Consider the following 15,091-nt stretch of genomic DNA (forward strand, 5'->3'; position numbering starts at 1 on the left):
GCATGCTGAGCAGCCCAGAGTGTGCCCAGAGCACAGGGGAGGGGAAGTGCCCAGAACATCAATGTTATGGCTCAATATTTATACCTACATAGTTGTTCTCCGATGCCCTCCCTCACTCCGGGGGCCTAGTCGTGTGGGGTATGGGGCGACCTGGGGGAGATCTGAAGCTGGCATGAAAGCACCTGGGGTTCACCAGTGTGGGGCCACAGAACAGGGATGGGGCTCCTGGGACCCTGTAACCCAATGCTGCAAGTATGCTAATAGGGGTGTCAGACATCTGCTCAGAGATTGCTTCCTTTCTTTCTACTTTCAGTTTTTCTACAGGGAGACATTTGAAAGGGACTCATTCTCACAAATGGTCTTTGGGGTATGGCAAGCTTAGTGGGAGACCAAATTCTGCCTCTGACTTGGAGGACCTCCCTGGTGGATACTCTGGGAGGATAGACCATCTGGTAGGGGAGTGCTGGGGCTACTAGAGGTAGGAGAGCAAGGAGCCCTGGAAGGGGAGAAGTGTTGTGCCCCCGCACAGATAAAGCCCACATGCACAGGATGAGTGTGCCCCCAGGCCCTGGGCTGCTCCTGCCCAGGGTGTGCATTTGAACTGCAAAGCTTTAAATAAGAAAAGTAAACTTGGGGCATGAAGCAAGAATGCACACTTGCAGGGATTAAACCATGGTGGGCTGTGTGCACTACTCCATGCATAATGAACCTGAGGGGTCCCCAGCAGGAAGCCTGGGCCAAGGTTTTTACTCCTTAGTTGGGAAGATGGGGCCCATACCCACACCCCTCGGGAGGCTACAGAGGGAACTTGCACAGGGGAAATAAACGTGGGGGCACGGAAACACATTCTGCAGCACAGAATCCCACCCAGATGGTGCACATTCAATTTTAAATGTGACTGTTCAAGTAGAGTCAGTTTGGGGAAGCTCGATGAAAAGTGAACATATGAGTATTTTATGCACGAAATCTGTTCAAGCTGGCATAGGACCCAGGTATCAGCGTGTCCCCGCTGTGGGAGGTTCCTCTGGAGACCTCTAGCTCCCCCCAGCTGGCACCCATAACCTACCCAGTCCCAATGTTAACCCAAGTAGATTCCGAGGGGCCACACAGCCCCCTACACCCCTTTACTCTCACACACTGGGATCCTAGCCGGGACCCCCGCCCTTCAACCCACCCACGAGAGTCTTTGGCCCCTTTCCTGTGGGCCAGGGGCGCCGGCCTCCTGAGAAGCTGGAGTGTCTGTCTGCCCCCACAGGCATTTGCCCCTAGAAGCAGGTAAGTGACTACTGTGGCCCAGGTGAGTGGCACTCTGCGGGCAGGGGGTTGGCACAGCCAGAGAGGGCGGAGGGACAGCAGAGTGCACTGCCCATGGGCAACCCAGAAGGCTCAGGGGCCTCTGGCTCTAGCCATGGCTGGGGGCCCGAGTGGAGGACAGAGGGGCTTGGACCTTCTAGCCTCTGAGAACCACCTGGGGGTGAGCATGCAAATTAAAGCCTTCAGGAGCAAGCAAGCAAGGCTGTGTTCCCCAATGAGCAGCTCAGAACTGGGGACCTGGAGGGCCGGGAAAAGGTAAATGAAAATTTCCAGTTCTCACTGCAACCACTCTAGTGGGGGAATCTAGCTACTGAAAATAAGTGGCATGAAAGGCATCCAGTGGGATTCTGCATCGGGGGTCTGCAGGGTTTCCACCAACAATTAAGGTCCCCCAGAGTTGGGTGTTGACAGGGTGGGTGAAGGTTATCAGTCTGATGAGGACAGAAGAAAACAAAATAAAGCAAAGTACTTATGGGGGTTCCGTGGGGTGGCAGATAACAACATTTTCCTACATGCAAAAACCGGACCTTATTGAGGAGTGGAGTGTGGGGCGAAGAAGATTGGCAGGATGCCATGCAGAAAAGAAAATACCAATCTGTTCTGTCCAAGCACTTTTCACTTTCAGCTTGAGCTACATTTGTTTTGTTTTCTCTCACTTCCTTTCTGCCTCACAAAACTCTATCTTTTCTTTTTGGACAGAGGCTATGGTTTGGGAATAGCCAAGCACACTTGTGGTTAAGGATCTATTTGAAGGGGCTGGTGGGGTCACATTATTAAGTGGTTAGAAACTGTTGAGGGCTCACCAAGGTATTTCTGGAGAACTATAAAGATTCAATTTCAGTATTAAAAATTACTGCAAAATAACAGACACGTGCACACATAAAGAAGAGTGCTCAATTTAAGTACTTTATTGGGGACTTTGAGATTTGAACCTTTGTAAGAATGTCTCTTTTACCTGAGAAAAAAATGGATGCAGCTACTTTAGGTGAGAATGAGAATTTTGGTGAAGGGGAGGAAAGGTCTTCAAGTCTTTCTACAAGGAGTAAAAGAAAATAGCTGTCTTTGAAAATAATTCAATATTTCCCCAAATCTAGATCTGTAGATCTCAAAACTTTTAAACATCTTAAAGCAAGAGAGAGAAAAAAGTACAGGAGGGGCAATTTCTGTACTTTGTAGAAAAATCAACAAAATTCTGTTTAAATTGGAAATATTGCTTTTAAGATTTTTTTTATATTAGACCATGTTACTAATTTCGCCCTAGGGTTTTTTTTTCCTTTTTAAAATTAATTCTGTTGCAATATGAAGCAAGGTTAAAGGAATAAAAGTTGCTATAGAAAACTGCAAACGGTTTTTTACTACAGGTGAATTGTAGTAAATTTTTTAAATAATAAAACAGAGCAATGATGTGTCTTTAAACTTAACTTATAAAACACATTTTGTGTTTGAGTGCATCTTCTAAAATAAAACCCAGTTTCTGAGCAAATTTTACTTATGGTTTAAGATGTATCACATACACAAAGCAAATTATTAGATTTTATACTTATAAAAGCATTACTACCAATCACTAGGCTCTTAGCCAAAGATACAAGTGAGAGCCTCCCCCATTTTGATGACTGTTCACACTTAGCAATGCTTTTTAAAACAATTTATTTGCTGGTAATTAATATGCTTATCTCATCTAAAAATAATGGTCAATAAATAGCTGTAGGAACAAGCACTTGGTGTCATGCATTCATTTAAGTAAATAATTAATTCAAAAAATAGTAACTGGCAAATAGCTTATAACACAAGAGTGTTTATTCTATACTATGTAGTATTTTTAATTATAGTGTTAGAAAACATCTGTTGCCAAGCAGATGACAATTGTCATGGTTTAGATTACAAAATCACCTGGGCAATGTCAAAAACAACCCCCCAAACCAATGAAGCTGACTGTATCAGATTTTACCTCTCTTGGTGTCCTCTTTTCTTTTCTGCTGCAACTTATGTTTTATGTTAATTTAGCATTGTGTACTTTCCCTGGTTATGGTTCACATTAAGTACCAGCTGGTTAAAAATTCAGACCCAAAGAGTTACAATGGCTTGCATTAAAATATTAAACTAGGGGTTGGGGATTTAGCTCAGCGGTAGAGTGCTTGCCTAGCAAGCACAAGGCTCTGGGTTTGGTTCACAGCTCTGGAGGGAAAAAAAAAACAAAGAAAGAAAAACAAAACAAAACAATAATAATTAATAAACTATAAGGTTGCTTTTGTGTATGGGTATCTTCCTCTGTTGTCAGCAGGCGATCATAACAAAATTTGTGCAAAGTTTACAAACTGAACCAAAGTCTGACTCCTTTGTTGAATATCCTTCACATGAAAACACAGCATTTAAGACTCATGGCTGGACCCAGTGTTTTTATACTGATACTGCCAGTCATATTCCACAGTTGCAAATCAAAATCATCTTTGTGAATTTCTTAGCATTCATGAATTTAAACTCTAAACTGGGAGTTTAGTGTTACATAAAGGATATGTGTCACATGGGAAGAATTTTATGTCAAATTATGTAACTTTTTGTTTTCCCTTGAATAAAAATTAAAACTTATGAAGTTCTAATGTAAAAAAAAAAAAAAAAAAACAGTGAATGAATTCTTTGCATACTTCTATGACAGTGAAAGGCTGGGAAAATCCCTAGGAATTGGAGTGTGAACTGAGACTCAGTACAAGGTCTATGGGCACAGAAATCAAATGTTGAAACAGCTTAGAAGACAGATCAGGACGAAATATATTGAGTCCAGACTGATGCTGGGGAGTCAATGAACAATCCAGAGAACATTGGCTCAGCAAGAAAGGAGCAGGGAGGAGAGGTACTCGGGCATTTCTTGAAGTCAACCTTTGCTAAAAATGAGTAAAAAACTCAATTTTTCATAGTTGGTGCATTCATACAGGAAAGGAGGAGATGACTCAGTCACTAAAGGTCCTGAGAGGCCACACTGAGCTGACATTCATGAGTTCTCCATTATTTATTAAGAACAACGCACTTGATTAAGAAGTTTACATGACCTATACACCCAGCACTTCTCTCTCTGCTACTATCTGTCATGGTGGAGGATTTTCTCAGGGTTGTCTCTTCCGAGCTGTCAGGACACGGGCAGGCTTTTCCTCTCACCTGTTTTGGTCTCAACAAAGTCTTCCCTCACCCACCAGAAAAATCTCTTCTTGAAATTTGAGCCTCATTGTGAGGTAGCAAAAGAGTGGAAACAATTTATGGCATTAAAGATGAGGCCTTTGGAAGGCAATGTGGGTTAGATAATGTCATCAGAGTAAATTCTTGCCTTTTGCAAAAGCCTTCAAAACAAATGGTTCCCTAGAATAGTTTCTCAACCAGAGAGCAGGATAGCATGTGGCTTATGTATTTGCAATATGGTTGTGGGAGACAGGCTACTGATTTTAGATAGTCTTAAGTAGCCAGGGCTGGTCTTGTACACAACCCACTAACGTGGTCAAGGTTGACTTTGGATCCCAAAAGCCATCCTAAATATTTGAATATCAATAATTAAGAACCACTTCTTCATTTCTAAAATTAGTAAGTATTTCAAGTCTAAAATAGTTTATCTTTACCTTCTCTTAAGTTAGTATGTAAATAATGATATCATTGTGTAACGATGATTTAATTTTCCCCACCGAGAGAATGTTGCTTTTTTTTTCTTGGACCTAAATGGTTAAATGGAACCAATGATGGAAATCTTCTGTCAAAGTTCCCTCTCTAAAGAAAATGCTCCTGATTCCTGACTAAGGAACAGAGTGTGGTGTGTGTTTCTGGTTGAGGCCTCTTATCAAGTTAAGGAACTACACTAGATTTTCTTTTTAGAAACCCATAAATAGGTGCCATCTTGTATCAAAAGTTTCTTCTGAGTGTGATGAGAACAACGTTTTTTTTTTTTTTTCACAGAGATATTGTCAAGACTGAAGCTTCTGTGTGCAAAGCAGAGATCTGCTGTACCTTTCCCAACTCAGTCCATGACTCAGTTTATGTTCAAATAATGTATGATCTTATTAGTAATGCAAGGTAGATGAATACCTCTTGTGTTCTCCTCATGGGAATAGTCTAGACCAGAGTGAGATTATGTCTCTCTTTCTGTCTCTCTCTGTGTCCCTAAATTATGTTTCTGTGTGCCTCTGTCTCTCTGTCTCACTCTCTGTCTCATTCTGTCTCTGTCTCTGTGTCTGTCTCTGTGTCTGTCTCTGTGTCTGTTTCTCTCTCTCTCTCTCTCTCTCTCTCTCTCTCTCTCTCTCTCTCTGTGTGTGTGTGTGTGTGTCTGCCTCTGTGTCCCTCTCTCTCTGTCTCTTGTCTCTCTCTCTGTCTCTGTCTCTCTGTCTCTGTCTCTGTCTCTCTCTCATGGTGGTTTTGAGACAGTGTTTTTGTGTGTTATTCCTAGCTGTTCTGTACCTCACTCCATACACCATGCTGTCCTTGGGAGATTCAGGTTAAATCATGCACCACAAATGCCTACTGCCTCAAAATACATGCCTTATTTTCATCTCTCCAATTCTACATAATTCCCCATTCATCTGCATTTTCTTTACCACATTTAAAAAGCTAACACACTATTATATTTCACTGATGTGTGCTTAGAGTATAACACTACTTCCCTTACAGCTATTGGTCATTGCTAATATGTATTAGTGTTGCTAAAATTTTTCTGTAGAATAAGATTCAGGACATGAACCAAATCCTTGCTCCAGTTTTTGTTTTCCTGCAATAACTAGCTGGGCTGCAATTCTCACATAAAATCTTCCAGAACACCTGGCCAACATAACCATATATTGATCATTAGTGGTGACATTTTCCATTCTGTCCAGGTCAGTCCTCATAGCATAGAAACTGGCTGGACGTGTATTAACCTCTTCTGGATAGGTTCAGTACTGCAAGGGGATCTATCACACTTTATCTAGATATGTTGTATATTGCCTAGTATCTTATTCTGGAGTCTGGGTATTTCATGTGGATTTGCATGGGGATCCAAAGGATCTCTTCTGGATACGTTTGGCATTGGAAGGTGTCTTAGTCAGGGTTTCTATTCCTGCACAAACATCATGACCAAGAAGCAAGTTGGGGAGGAAAGGGTTTATTCGGCTTACACTTCCATGCTGCTGTTCATCACCAAAGGAAGTCAGGACTGGAACTCAGACAGGTCAGGGAGCAGGAGCTGATACAGAGGCCATGGAGGGATGTTCTTTACTGGCTTGCCTATCTCTGGAACACAGCCTCTTTGTGCTTTCAGAAAACACTTCCCAGAAGATGTCACCTCAACGATGCTGGTCTCTTCTTAATCACCGCTAATTTCTTAGCTCCAGCTAACCAGCATCAATAGTCCCAGTAATGCAAAGTTTTTGCTTTAGTAGTTCTGGTATCTTGATAATTACAGCTGATTCTTCAGCCCCAGCTAACCAGAACTACAAAATCTTCACAATCAAAACAGCAATGGCCCTGAAGAGAGTCTTTAATTTTCCCTCTGAAATTTTACAAACCAGGCCTCCATCTTCTGCACTGTTCTCAGCATTATCTTCCAAGCTCCTACACAACATCTGACAGAGCTCTTAACAACGAATGGATCTTCAAGCCCAAAGTTCCAAAGTCCTTCCACAGTCCTCCCCAAAACATGGTCAGGTTGTCACAGGAATACCCCACTCTGCTGGTACCAATAAAAGAATGTTTATAATGACAGACCCAGTAACGTTCAGCACAGGAGAGGTGAAATTTATAATGGCATGACTCGCTTGGACCTTTGGTACTGGCTAATCAATCATGGTGTTTCCAGGAATGAAATACATAAGAAGCCTACTGCATATTTGTTTGATCTGTATAAGCAAAAAAATTCTCAAACAAATGAAAGAAAGGCTACAGTAGTTCGTGGTAAACAGCAATCTCGGCCAGTGAGTCAATTTCCAGACTTGAGCCAGTTTGCAGATCCAGAACCCCTTGAATGAAGGGGTGGCCAGGTTCCCCTGAGGAAGGATCCTGATAAGACACCCAAAGGTTTTGCTGTTACCCTTTCTCCAGTTCTTCCCCAGAGGGACCTATGGCCTTTTACAAGGGTAACTGTACACTGGGGAAAAGGAAATAATCAGACTTTTCGGGGTCTGCTGGATACTGGTTCTGAGTTGACACTGATCCCAGGAGATCCCAAGAAACATTGTGGGCCTCCAGTTAAAGTAGGGGCCTATGGAGGGCAGGTGATTAATGGAGTTTTGACTGATGTCCGACTCACAGTAGGTCCAGTAGGTCCCCGGACACATCCTGTGGTGATTTCCCCAGTTCCAGAATGTATAATTGGGATAGATATACTCAGAAACTGGCAGAATTCTCATATTGGTTCCCTGAACTGTAGAGTGAGGGCTATTATGGTTGGAAAGGCCAAATGGAAGCCTTTAGAGTTGCCTCTGCCAAAGAAAATAGTGAATCAAAAACAGTATCGTATTCCTGGAGGCATTGCAGAAATTACTGCCACTACCAAGGACTTGAAAGATGCAGGGGTGGTGGTTCCCACCACATCTCCGTTTAACTCTCCTATCTGGCCAGTGCAGAAAACAGATGGATCATGGAGAATGACAGTTGATTATCGAAAACTAAATCATGTAGTAACTCCAATTGCAGCTGCTGTACCAGATATAGTTTCGTTACTTGAGCAAATTAACACATCTCCTGGCACCTGGTATGCGGCTATTGATCTGGCAAATGCCTTCTTCTCAGTACCTGTCCATAAGGATCACCAGAAGCAATTTGCTATCAGTTGGCAAGGCCAACAGTATACCTTCACAGTTTTGCCTCAAGGATATATTAACTCTCCTGCCCTGTGTCATAATTTAGTTAGAAGGGATCTTGATCGTTTGGATATTCCACAAAATTTCACATTGGTGCACTATATTGATGACATTATGCTGATTGGACCAAGTGAGCGGGAAGTAGCAACCACTTTGAACTCATTGGTAACACATATGCGTATCAGAGGATGGGAAATAAATCCAACCAAAATTCAAGGACCATCTACCTCAGTGAAATTCTTAGGAGTCCAGTGGTGTGGGGCATGCAGAGATATTCCTTCTAAGGTGAAAGATAAGTTATTGCACCTGGCCCCTCCTACAACCAAGAAAGAAGCACAACGTTTAGTGGGTCTATTTGGATTCTGGAGACAACACATCCCTCACTTGGGTGTGTTACTTAGGCCTATTTACCAAGTGACTCAGAAAGCTGCTAGCTTTGTGTGGGGCCTGGAACAGGAGAAGGCCCTTCAACAGGTCCAGGATGCTGTGCAGGCTGCTCTACCACTTGGACCATATGACCCAGCAGACCCGATGGTACTTGAGGTGTCTGTGGCTGATAGAGATGCTGTTTGGAGCCTCTGGCAGGCCCCTGTAGGTGAATCACAGAAAAGACCTTTGGGATTTTGGAGCAAAGCTCTACCATCATCTGCAGACTATTCTCCCTTTGAAAAACAGCTCTTGGCCTGCTATTGGGCCTTAGTGGAAACTGAACGTTTGACAATAGGACACCAAGTTACTATGCAACCTGAATTACCCATTATGAGCTGGGTACTATCAGACCCTGCAAGTCATAAAGTGGGATGCCCACAGCAGCAGTCTATTATCAAATGGAAGTGGTATATACGTGATCGTGCCAGAGCAGGTCCTGAAGGCACAAGCAAGTTACATGAAGAAGTTGCTCAAATGCCTATGGTTTCTACTCCTGTTACAATGCCATCTGCTGCCAAGCATGCGCCTATAGCCTCATGGGGTGTTCCCTATGATCAACTGACCGAAGAGGAGAAGACTAGGGCCTGGTTTACTGATGGCTCTGCACGTTATGCAGGCACCACCCAGAAGTGGACAGCTGCAGCATTACAACCCCTTTCTGGGACAACTCTGAAAGACACAGGTGAAGGGAAATCTTCACAGTGGGCAGAACTTCGGGCAGTACACATGGTATTACAGTTTGTTTGCAAGAAGAAATGGCCAGATGTACGATTATTCACTGACTCATGGGCTGTAGCCAATGGATTGGCTGGATGGTCAGGGACTTGGAAAGATCACAATTGGAAAATTGGTGAAAAAGACATCTGGGGAAGAAGTATGTGGATAGATCTCTCCAAATGGGCAAAGGATGTGAAGATATTTGTGTCCCATGTAAATGCTCACCAAAAGGTGACTTCAGCCGAGGAGGAGTTCAATAATCAAGTGGATAAGATGACCCGTTCTGTGGACAGTCAGCCTCTCTCCCCAGCCATCCCTGTCATTGCTCAATGGGCACATGAACAAAGTGGCCATGGTGGTCGAGATGGAGGTTATGCTTGGGCTCAGCAACACGGGCTTCCACTCACCAAGGCTGGCCTGGCTACAGCTGCTGCTGATTGCCAGATCTGCCAACAGCAGAAACCAACACTGAGCCCCAGATATGGCACCATTCCTCGAGGTGACCAGCCAGCAACCTGGTGGCAGGTTGACTACATTGGACCACTTCCTTCTTGGAAAGGACAGCGTTTTGTTCTTACTGGAGTAGATACTTATTCTGGTTATGGATTTGCCTTTCCTGCACGTAATGCCTCTGCTAAAACCACCATTCACGGACTGACAGAATGCCTTATCTATCATCATGGTATTCCACACAGTATTGCTTCTGACCAAGGAACTCATTTCACAACCAGAGAAGTACGACAGTGGGCCCACGATCATGGAATTCACTGGTCTTACTACATTCCCCATCATCCTGAAGCAGCTGGCCTGATAGAAAGATGGAATGGCCTTTTGAAGACGCAGTTACAGCGCCAATTAGGTGGTAACAGCTTGGAAGGCTGGGGTAGAGTTCTTCAGAAGGCAGTATATGCTTTGAATCAGCGCTCAATATATGGTACAGTTTCACCCATAGCCAGGATTCATGGGTCCAGGAATCAAGGGGTGGAAAAGGGAATAGTTCCACTTACTATCACTCCTAGTGACCCTCTAGGAAAATTTTTGCTTCCTGTCCCCATAACTCTAGGTTCTGCTGGCTTAGAAGTTTTAGCTCCAGAGAGGGGAGTGCTCCTACCAGGAGCTACAACAAACATTCCATTGAATTGGAAGCTCAGACTTCCCCCTGGTCATTTTGGGCTTCTAATGCCCTTAAACCAACAGGCTAAAAAGGGACTAACCGTGTTAGGAGGAGTGATAGATCCAGATTACCATGGGGAAATTGGATTACCTCTTCACAATGGAGGTAAGCAAGATTATGTCTGGAGTGTAGGAGATCCCTTAGGGCGTCTCCTAGTACTACCATGTCCTGTGATTAAAGTCAATGGGAAAGTACAACAGCCTAATCCAAGCAGGATGACAAAGGACGAAGACCCATCAGGAATGAAGGTATGGGTCAATCCTCCAGGAAAAGAGCCAAGACCTGCTGAGGTGCTGGCCGAAGGTAAAGGAAATACAGAATGGGTAGTAGAGGAAGGTAGTTATAAATACCAATTAAGGCCACGTAACCAGTTGCAGAAACGAGGATTATAAAGTAATATGAATGCCCCATTGTAAATTTACAAATGCGTTTGCGATTGTACGAGGGATAGTTATATCATGTTAGGCGTATTCACAACCTTGTTATTGTTTCATGTGAACATGAGATATTATTTGTGTCAAGTTGACAAGGGGTGGATTGTAGTGGCTATTCCTGGTTGTCAACTTGACTATATTTGGAATGAACTACAGTCCAGAATTAGAAGGCTCACCAGTGACCCTTATCTGGAGGCTTGGAGATCCTTATCTGGATCTTGGTAAGGAGATCTTGAGCCATAGTGGCTATGGATTCCAGAAGATTAAATCTCTGAGTTTAAGGAGATTTAATCTGGGCTACACCTTTCATCTGGGATTAAAGGTGTGGTGGAACAAACCTTTAATCTGGGCTACACCTTCTGCTGGAGACAATATAAGGACATTGGAAGAAGGGAGTCTAGCTCTTGCTCCTTCGCCTGCTTGCCGTGTGAGACTGAGTAACTGCTAGATCCTTGGACTTCCATTCACAGCTGTGACTGAACCATTGTTGGGAATTGAGCTGCAGCAGTGGAGTACAGGCATCTGGAGCCCAGAGGACGACATGTGTGCTACAAAGGGCATGGTTGGAGAAGTGACCCAAGCCCTTGGAGGAGCCCAGAAGATCGTGAGTTGGATCCCAGACTTTGGACGGTTGGAGATTGATTTTTGCTTTGATTGTGACTGTGCCCTGATATTTTCCCTCTTGAAGGAAGAAACTAGTGGAGCCCACAGTTAAGAGACTTTTTTTTTTTTTAAGATTTATTTATTATATGTAAGTACACTGTAGCTGTCTTCAGACACTCCAGAAGAGGGCACCAGATCTCGTTACGGATGGTTGTGAGCCACCATGTGGTTGCTGGGATTTGAACTCTGGACCTTTGGAAGAGCAGTCGGGTGCTCTTACCCACTGAGCCATCTCACCAGCCCCCAAGAGACTTTTAATTGTAAAAAGACTTTGGATTTTAAAAGAGATGGATATTTTAAAGAGATTGAAATTTTAAGAATATGTAAAGACTGTGGGACTTTTAAAGTTATTTCGATCTTGGGGATGAATAAGAATGTAAGGGTTGAGGCTTACTAGTGATGTGTTTGTGTGTCAAGTTGACAAGGGGTCAATTGTACTGGCTATTTTTGTGTCAACTTGACACAGCTGGAGTTATCACAGAGAAAGGAGCTTCAGTTGAGGAAATGCCTCCATGAGATCCAGCTGTAAGGCATTTTCTCAATTAGTGATCAAGGGGGAAAGGCCCCTTGTGGGTGAGACCATCCCTGGGCTGGTAGTCTTGGGTTCTATAAGAGAGTAGGCTGAGCAAGCCAGAGGAGGCAAGCCAGTGAAGAACATCCCTCCATGGCTTCTGCATCAGCTCCTGCTTTCTGACCTGCTTGAGTTCCAGTCCTGACTTCCTTTGGTGATGAACGGCAACATGGAAGTGTAAGCCGAATAAACCTTTTCCTCCCCAACTTGCTTCTTGGTCATGATGTTTGTGCAGGAATAGAAACCCTGACTAAGACAGAAGGTGATTGATAGCCACCTTTTAATATTTTGAGTACCAAAAGGCAATCTATCCCACTCTCTGGAAAAGGCACTTTGACTTCAGGTCAATTTGAGTGAGGTACTCAGCAGGAAGGCAAGGGCTGTCCTGTGTGACATCAGAAGTCCCTTCCCTAGATGTTGTATTGTAACCTGGAGAGCCCTGGCATTGTCTGTGATGTTACTAATGTTGTGGTGACTCCAACTGCTCTTGGAGCATTCATTAACTACCTTTAAGGTTCATCCTTAGACATGCTGACAAAACTGAGTAGGCTTCTTGGAGGAGAGAACAATGAACCTACAGAGACCAGAAAGAGGCAGCCACAAGATGGCCTTTGGTCTTAGTGTTAAAGAGCCAGAATTAATGGTCCTGGGGAAGTCACTGTGAATCCTGGGCATGAAAGAGGGAGCTTCCTAGAGAAGGTGGGCTTGAGCTTGGAATTCCAGTAATAGAATCAGGAGCTTGGGGCTTCTGGGAAGCAGTTTGTTTGACAGGGAGCAGGAATTGTCAAGGCTGCAGCTGCTGTACAAGAGCTCCTTAATTTCATTCTGACTGTCAGAAGAGGGCATCAGGCGGCAGACTCCTCCTCCTCGCTCCTAGGGCTATACCACAAGCTGACTTTGATCTTAAGATGCTCTCTGGATGTCTTTGGTACTGGATGGCAATCTGTCTTATCCCATCTTCTGGATAATTTGGGGACTGAGGATCTAGCACCCTCTTCTGAGTAGTTTTCATAATGCATAGAGGACTTTCATCCTTTGCTGTCTGCTTTGAGTATAGGAAATAAATCTAACCCATTCTTCTACTCACTGAATTTACTCCATGACACAGGCTTCAAGGATCACGTGAATTCAGGCTATGTCCTGGACTACCCTCATGCAGTGGATGTCACATTCTGCCTCCTATATACTGAGACCTTCTGTTGCTTATTAAACTCAGTGTCCTGATGCCAGGACAACACAGGTTGGGGTTCCTTAGTAAGGGATCAAGGGCTTCAAGACCTCCCTCATGGACCTGGAAGGAAAGACTACCCTTCTAAAAAGTTCCCAGGAAGTCTGTGCCACAGGTCCTGGCCCACCTCAACCCTGTTACCATTTTTTCAAAAATATATCTTCAGAACACAGATTCTCAGTTGTAGGTTCTTATTGCTACACAGCTACCGAGAGCAAAAAAATCAGTATTTGCAGGGAGGAGACTCAGTATCAGGATGGCTATATATAATCCTCATGTGATTTCAATGTGCCACCAAGGTGAACATATAGACAAAGAGCAGTGCTGACTAAGGTGGGGCTCCCTGCACATGGAGACAGCATCACCTTGCAACAGGCCCCACTGTAGACTCCAGATTCCAAGGATGCATAGACCCATGGGGGATACAAGCACATACACACACACACACAGACACACACACACATAATTGGTCCTCTATGAGGAGTCCATGACTGTAGGCTTTTGCTACACTGCATCCTTGGTGTATTGCTTTAAGTTCCATGTATGTCTGATAGCAAAAATCAAGGAAAGGATATTCCAAGTTCTCAGACATTTACTACTTTCATCTTGTACACAGGCAATCACAGCTTGGTGGTGCTAAGCACTAGGGAATCCAGGACCTACTTGCATCACATCAGATACTAGCTGACAATGCCCTCCAAGCACAGCATGGCTGACTAGCTTATGCCATCCAGAGCCAGTAGGACTGCAGTATGTGCTGAGGTACATGACTAGCCACAATGGTTGGGAATGATATCCTATCTTGAGAATAGCTGCCCTGATTTTAGCCCAAGAAGTGGGAGTGAGTAGGTAGGGGAGCAGGGCAGGGGGAGGGCATAGGGAACTTTAGGGATAGCATTTTAAATGTAAATGAAGAAAATATCTAATAAAATAAAATAAAAAGAAGAGGATACTTCTCAAAGAGTAGCTGAAAAGCTCTTCCAGATACTGGACTAAAAGTTTTACCAGTCCCATTGAATTGTGTCAAACCATAGCAAAGAATTCATAGACAAAACTTGTCAATAAACAGTGAATGATTTATGGATAGATGGGAAACTTCATGGTGCATGCAGACTTCAGAGTTCTGGTCTCATGCAGTAAAGAAGATTTCATTAATGAAAACACTACAAAACACTTAGTAGAGTGCAGGAAAAGGTGGATGGGCCTCCTTCTTACTTTGGGCCTATTGCACGTAAATACAGGGAGGGATTCATCCCAATACTATTTGATTGGAATGCATGCTGCATTGCTTTCCATGCTCAGAGATAATCAGCTACCCAATCTATAACTATTGCTTTTTCATTACCCATTTTCTCCAGTTCTCCATAAAGGCTATTCATCTGACGACCTGAGAGACAGATTGGGCTTCTGACTAACCCACCATCCCCCCAGACAATTTGGAGCCTTGTCATAGTGATATTACATAGCTCAAGAAGGTAGACAAGACAACATAATCAATTTGGAAAGGCTTTACATGATTTTTCCACTATTTTACTGGAGAGTTTAAGTATCATTTTAGCATGCACTCAGCACACCCAGGTCAAGAAGGCAGAAGGAACAGATGTCAATGCCAAACAGATCCCCTCCTGAAATGATGGATCCATTAAAATTGAGGTTTCACTGGGCCAGAGGCCTTTCCATCCCCTATCCATCACCTATCCATTATATTGAGTCTTAAGCATCTCATGAATACAGGATCATTATGCAATCTGGAAG

At 43.7% G+C, this 15,091-nt stretch overlaps 1 long non-coding RNA gene across 1 annotated transcript in view; it reads right to left on the reverse strand.

Annotated features, from left to right (window-relative positions):
* Positions 1 to 15,091, reverse strand: part of LOC147001772 (uncharacterized) — a 109,035-nt gene that overhangs the window by 14,963 nt on the left and 78,981 nt on the right. The window lies entirely within an intron of this gene.

Source organism: Mus caroli, unplaced genomic scaffold, assembly GCF_978045245.1.
Source record: "Mus caroli unplaced genomic scaffold, Mus_caroli_1 scaffold_12, whole genome shotgun sequence".
Lineage (NCBI taxonomy): Eukaryota > Metazoa > Chordata > Mammalia > Rodentia > Muridae > Mus > Mus caroli.